Raw genomic sequence first — 7,201 nt, forward strand, 5'->3', positions numbered from 1 at the left:
GGGGCTAAGAGGTATGAAGTTACAGGAGAATGGAGAAAGTTACACAACACAGAACTGCACGCATTGTATTCTTCACCTGACATAATTAGGAACATTAAAACCAGACGTTTGAGATGGGCAGGGCATGTAGCACATATGGGCGAATCCAGAAATGCATATAGAGTGTTAGTTGGGAGGCCGGAGGGAAAAAGACCTTTGGGGAGGCCGAGACGTAGATGGGAAGATAATATTAAAATGGATTTGAGGGAGGTGGGATATGATGACAAAGACTGGATTAATAATCTTGCTCAGGATAGGGACCGCTGGCGGGCTTATGTGAGGGCGGCAATGAACCTCCGGGTTCCTTAAAAGCCAGTAAGTAATTTATTAATTTACTTTATATATGTGTTTTCTCAGAAGATAAATTGAATATTTTAGAGCTATCAAAGAAAAAGGATTGGCCAAAGACGATTCAAGATTGAACTCTTTGCAGAAATTAATCATTTTTTTATAATCGTGCCTCTAGCACCCATTAATAAACCAATGATTTCAGTAGTTTAATATAGGCACATCTGTTATACAATTAATATATAATTCGGTTTATTTTTCAGTTTTTGTTTATACGAAATCGGGAGAAACTTGTTGTAATGCAAAATTTTAATTTTAAGATTTTGATAAAATTACATATTTTAGTATCTCTAATTCAGTCAGATTGTTACAAAATGGCGTTTTGTATAATACCGCACTTCATACTACGTACCGTATTTAGGATGATAAATCGAAATTAACTTCATTGGAAGATTTCATTAGTTATTTTTCGTGGCGTTCACGACACAATTTCCTCCAGAGTGATGTGACAACAGCTTGGCTGACCATGAAATTGCATGGAACTGTTCATGCATAGTTGGGCTCAGGTCGGAGATGCTCAAAGCTGTCACCGCCCATTTAATTGGGAACCACATGTTCGCTATGATTAGCGTTTCTATTCAGGGATGGTAACTTGTTTCAAGGTTAACTTATGGACTGTAGTTTATGGTCCACAATGGAAGCATGTTCCTTGTTCTGATTAGGTAGCCTATATACATTGCCACGATTTTTGCATTAATAACAAAACAATGTAGTGATGTGGATTAAAAAAAACAGTATTTCCTGATTAATTTATTTTTCTTTCAGAAATATTATACATCACTTTATTTTTACTTTATTGGGTTATTTTACGACGCTGTATCAACATCTAGGTTATTTAGCGTCTGAATGATATGAAGGTGATAATGCCGGTGAAATGAGTTCGGGGTCCAACACCGAAAGTTACCCAGCATTTGCTCGTATTGGGTTGAGGGAAAACCCCGGAAGAAACCTCAACCAGGTAACTTTCCCCGATCGAGACTCGAACCCGGGCCACCTGGTTTCGCAGCCAGACGCGCTGACCGTTACTCCACAGATGTGGACTATTATACATCACAACAAAATTTCATCCACAAGTTAAACCACAGTAATTATTTACAAGCTAAACATGACTAATTAACAAGGCTTCTTCTGTCGCTGATTAATGTGAAGCATGAGTTTTTATTTATTTTAGTAGGTTATTTTACGACGCTTTATCAACAGCTTAGGTTATTTAGCGTCTGAGTGAGATGAAGGTGATAAAGCCGGTGAAATGAGTCCGGGGTCCAGCACCGAAAGTTACCCAGCATTTTCTCATATTGGGTTGAGGGAAAACCCCGGAAAAAAACCTCAACCAGGTAATTTGCCCCGACCGGGAATAGAAACCTGGCCGCCTGGTTTCGCGGCTAGACGCGCTAACCGTTACTCCACAGGTGTGGGCTGTGAAGTATTATCTTTGTTCAACAATGTACTTATATTAATTAAATATATGCTATTGCGTTGATATTTCGATCATAGTTTCCAATACTGTCTACATTATAACGATAAAATATTCGTATTGTATGATCTAGGCATCGTGGTGACTTTACAATGGAGTCCCGCCATTTTTCGTTCAATGTGTATGTCATAAGTCCTATAAGAATGGAACTCCAAATGAGTAAAATACCCGAGAAATAAGACAAAATAAAAGTGGGAAATTTTTCATAGAATACGTATTCACAGAGTAAAAGTGATGTAACTGTGCAGATTGAAGGGGACAACAGAATAAATAAAATAAATGAAACACCTATTATACATTTTGTAATTAAGTACATGGTTAATTATTAGGAAATTAGTCTTGAAATCTGCGTAGTTTGATTACAGCGCGTAGCCGGCTCACGTACGAAATCATACACACACCACACCACATATATATCTCTCTCCCTCCCTCTCTCTCTCTCCCTCTCTCTCTGTCTGAACAGCTGAATTCCGTCCCTTAGTTACTTCAGTAGGGTTGCCAAACTTCCCAATGATATAAAGTAACGATGCGTGTTAATCTTTTTATTTAATTTGCAAGAACAGCGTTCATTCTACTAAAAACCTATAAAGGAATAAATCATTCCTTATCAGTTTCTCCAAAGGTAAGAGTAAAATTCAGAATCATATAGATAGTACTTAACCAGTAAAACAATATTTATTTTGATGTACCGAAGTACATATGATATTTTCATGCAGATATTCTGCTTTCTCAGATGATGAGAGAGAGATGGAACGGAGAAAAATTCTCTCCGGCGCCGGGATTTGAACCCGGGTTTTCAGCTCTCCGTGCTGATGCTTTAACCACTAAGCCACGCCGGGTACAATCCCGACACCGTTGAGAATCGTCTCAGATTAAGCTCCATCTCTTGGGTTCCCTCTAGTGGCCGCCCTCTGCACTACGTCATAGATGTCTATGCACGCAGGACCGAAGTCCATACATGTGTTGAGGTGCACTCGAATGAGTGACTGGTTGGCCGGGATCCGACGGTATGGGCGCCGTCTTAAATCACGATTCTAACCGGCGTCGGGGTTGTATCCGGCGTGGCTTAGTGGTTAAAGCATCAGCACGGAGAGCTGAAAACCCGGGTTCAAATCCCGGCGCCGGAGAGAATTTTTCTCCGTTCCATCTCTCTCTCATCATCAGTAAAACAATGTTAACATTTAGGGGAATTTTTTTTTTCTGAAAAAAGTATTCATTTGAGACTAATATGGCATTAGAATTTTTGTTGTACTCCATCCAAGGAATAAGCTGTTAAAATCTGCACAGTTATATTAGTTCCACCATGTATATAACGTGATCGAATTCATATTCATCCATGAGATATGAATCTAAAATTGTCACAAAATGGTTTTCAGAATCATGATTTCATTTTAGTTAACTGAAAATCGTCGCCAATATTAATTACAAAAATATTTATGGCTAGCTGTTGCTAAAAGAATAATATGTAAACAATGAAACATATGAGAATAAATTAAAATCAAAGTAGGTATAGATTAATTTACGTATTTTGATCATATGATTTTAGGCTACAAAAATGATGTAGGTTTAAAAGAATATAAATGCATGAGACTGGACGGTCTAAGGAAAATATGCAGGAAAATTTGCGACATCTGGTTCATGAAAAATCACAAAGATTTTTTACAATCACGATAAGAAATTCATCTCGAATGAAGTAGGCCTACTAGAAATTAGAGATAGAGAGATTGACCTGCTTAATGATTATGCTTACCATCGCACGCGTATACAGAAGAAATATAAATATTTATGTTAAATAATGCAGATTATCACAGATTCCATAATATTAAATTCTATATAAAGCTGAATATTATAGAAAGAATTGATAGCGAATATCATGAACTGCATTTACTGACTTGAACAGAAACCAAATTACGCTGAGAGTTCGATGAAAGAAAGTTGAATGTAATTAATATAATATGATCAACAGGGAAAGGATTTATATGTAAATACATATTTACTTATAAAGCTAATATAATTTATATTTTGCATTATCTTTATGTTTCACAATGTGTAGGGTTGAAAAATCCTACTTTTATTTTCCATATTTTTCCATATTTTAGAGTTTAGTACATATTTTCGTTAATTTCCATATATTTTCCATATTTCATATAAAACAGTCCATATTATATTAGGTTTAACAATAAAACAAAACAAAATTCCATTAACTTTTAAAAATACATTTCAACAATAGAGATTTAAACACATGTTCAGTAATCCCTTTAACATCAGAGTTATTTGAAAATTAGCAGTCCTATCAACAATGGGAAAGTAAGTTACAAAACTGTATTAATTTAATTTAAAATTTTTAACAGACTTCAGTTGTGCAGCTCAACAGTTAAATGCCAGTCAGAGTACACATAGGTTCAGTTTTGTAAATCATACTATAAAGACGGTAAATATGCCAAAAGTACGTCATTCAGTCAATTTAAAATCAAAACTAACAAGTTACATTTCAGAATTTAAAGAAGATGGTTTATCAACTGACAATAAAATATTATTTTGTAATTTGTGTCAGTGTGCAGTATCATCTACACAAAAGTTCCTGGTGCAACAACACATTACAACTAGTAAACATCAGGCCAACAAACAACTAAATTCCAAGCAGAGACAATTGTTTTTAACACAACCAACAACATCGAATGTAAGATCTGAGTTTAACATCGACCTGTGCCGTTCTCTCATCTCTGCTGATATTCCTCTCTACAAACTAAAGAATAAGGTCTTCAGGGAATTCCTTGAAAAATATACTCAACATACAATCCCGGATGAGTCAACACTTAGGAAGACGTATGCTCCATCCATCTACGATGAGACAATACAGAAGATAAGAGATGAAATTAAAGATAGTTCAATTTGGGTTTCCATTGATGAGACTCCCGACAAAGAAGGTAGACTTGTTGGTAATGTAGTTATCGGTTTGTTAAGTGAACAATATTCTGAACGAATTCTTTTACATTGTGATGTTCTAGAAAAGTGCAATAACAAAACTATAGTTAAACTGTTCAACGAAGCTATGGGTATCCTGTGGCCAAAGGGTATTATGTACGATAATGTGTTATTCTTTATTAGCGATGCTGCCCCTTATATGGTCAAAGCTGGACAAGCATTATCTGTTGTATATCCTAAATTGACTCATTTTACTTGTGTGGCGCATGCATTTCATCGTGTGGCAGAAGTGGTCAGAGACAATTTCCCTAAAGTAGATTTGTTGATTTCATCAGTGAAAAAAGTATTTCTCAAAGCTCCCAGTAGAGTTAACGTGTTGAAAGAAATGTACCCTGAAATTCCATTGCCACCAAAGCCAATTTTAACTAGATGGGGTACATGGCTAGAAGCAGTTGAATATTATGCCGAACATATAGACTCTATTAACAATGTTCTCCTTGCATTGGACTCTGAAGATGCAGTCTCAATTGATACTGCGAAAACAGTTACCTGTGACATAAGTGTGAAGAATGACTTAGCTCACATTCAGCATACATTTTCATGCATCATAAAAACGCTCAAAAGTCTCCAAAATAGGCACCTTTCACTATCTGAAAGTTTTGAAATTATAAATAGTACTGTGGAACAACTGAATCGTGGTAGAGGTAAAGTTGCAAATGCAGTAAGAGCTAAGGTGGACACTGTACTTTCAAAAAACCCTGGATATGAAGAACTACAAAAGGTTGTTGCTGTGATGAGTGGTGAATCAACAGTGAAGATTAACTTGGACTTATCCCCAGCAGACATTGTGAAATTGAATTATGTACCAGTTACTTCTTGTGACGTCGAACGCTCTTTTAGTCAGTATAAATCTATCCTCAGAGACAATAGAAGAAGATTCACTTTTCAGCACTTGAAAGAAATGTTTGTAACCTATTGTTATGGTAACAGACAATAAAAATTGTGTTTTGTTGAAACTACATTGGAAGATAAGGTACGTCCATTATATTTTTTGTTTAGTTTGATTAAAATGTACCAATATTTAACGTACATAGTCATTTTTTTATAATTTTAAGTCCATATTTAATTCCATATTTTGGTAAAAATCCATATTTAATTCCATATTTTGGTAAAAATAACTACATATATATTTACATATTTCATATATTTTTAGTCCATATAAATCCGTTCCCTGATGATCAATATCACTTTAACAGTTATGTAAAAATCTCTAATACCTTCATTCTAAGAACGCACTACAACAAATTAAAACGGTTTGGTAAAAGTGAGATGGATTCTCAGAAGAATGTATTGCTTTTTCTATAAGGTTATTTTATAACGGTAATTTGCATCCATTCTATTTGCATTATACCTTTCAGAAACGTGGACTTATAAATTGCAAAACACTGTCACGTTACTCAGCAAATATTCCTTGTATACCCACGTAACAATGTTCAAGTTTCTTGCACTTGCGCACATACTCGTACAAAATGTTACTGTTCGGGCTATCCAATTAAAATACAAGAAAGTGTATACGTATTTATACTTTTATCATTAATTTCACACATACTTTCTTTCCACAGTTCTAAAACTAAAGTAACTATTCTATTTTATTCGGATGGTAGTAATAACAAAGTAAAAATGCATGCGTATTGGTAAGTTGTATGGCAATATTTTACAAGGAATGAGAAATTAAGCAGACGTAGCGATTCACTGACAGATCAGGTTAACCCACAAACATAATTTTGATTTTTTATGCAAATATTTTTCACATTTAATAATATTACTTCAGTGATTTTTAATTCTGTTTCATCTAAGATCTTGACAATATTCAATCAAGTACAGAGTTAAAACTACAGAGATAATTAATAATCGAAACAAAACACGAATCGGAGGGCAGAAAAAGTAATTAATTGCATCCTGACATCATAATAATGAGTGAAAGAGGGTAGTAGGAAAAAACACAAAAAGGGCACCAAAAGAACGCAGAAAAATCAGTCGTTACGAAAAAGAAAGAAAAAAAGAAAGAAGGAAACAAGGAAAGAAACAATCAAAGGAAGAAAGGAAGAAAGAAACAAAGAAACACAGAAAGAAAAGTGCTGTACATTAAACAGATTTTAAAAAAGTGAAGTGTGTCACTATCGCTTCAGTTGTTTTTTCGGCTGACGTAACAGTTCTTTAGCACGTATTCTGTAGTGTCACTTGTTTTCAATGATCCAAACTTTTGTCATAAATTGGAAAATATTTTTTTTGGTTCATCATCAATTACGATGCACACTATCCACAGAGATAGCCACCGGCGTGGCTCAGTCAGTTAAGGCGCTTGCCTGCCGGTCTGAAGTTGCGTTCGGGCGCGGGTTCGATCCCCGCTTGGGC

At 35.2% G+C, this 7,201-nt stretch overlaps 1 non-coding gene across 1 annotated transcript; it reads left to right on the forward strand.

Moving 5' to 3' along the window:
- Positions 1 to 2,916: 2,916 nt before the first annotated feature.
- On the forward strand, positions 2,917 to 2,988 carry TRNAS-GGA (transfer RNA serine (anticodon GGA)). The gene has a single exon. It is a non-coding gene; the product is annotated as a tRNA-Ser (tRNA).
- The last annotated feature ends 4,213 nt before the right edge of the window (positions 2,989 to 7,201 follow it).

The sequence above is a fragment of the Periplaneta americana genome, chromosome 9 (genome assembly GCF_040183065.1).
Source record: "Periplaneta americana isolate PAMFEO1 chromosome 9, P.americana_PAMFEO1_priV1, whole genome shotgun sequence".
NCBI lineage: Eukaryota > Metazoa > Arthropoda > Insecta > Blattodea > Blattidae > Periplaneta > Periplaneta americana.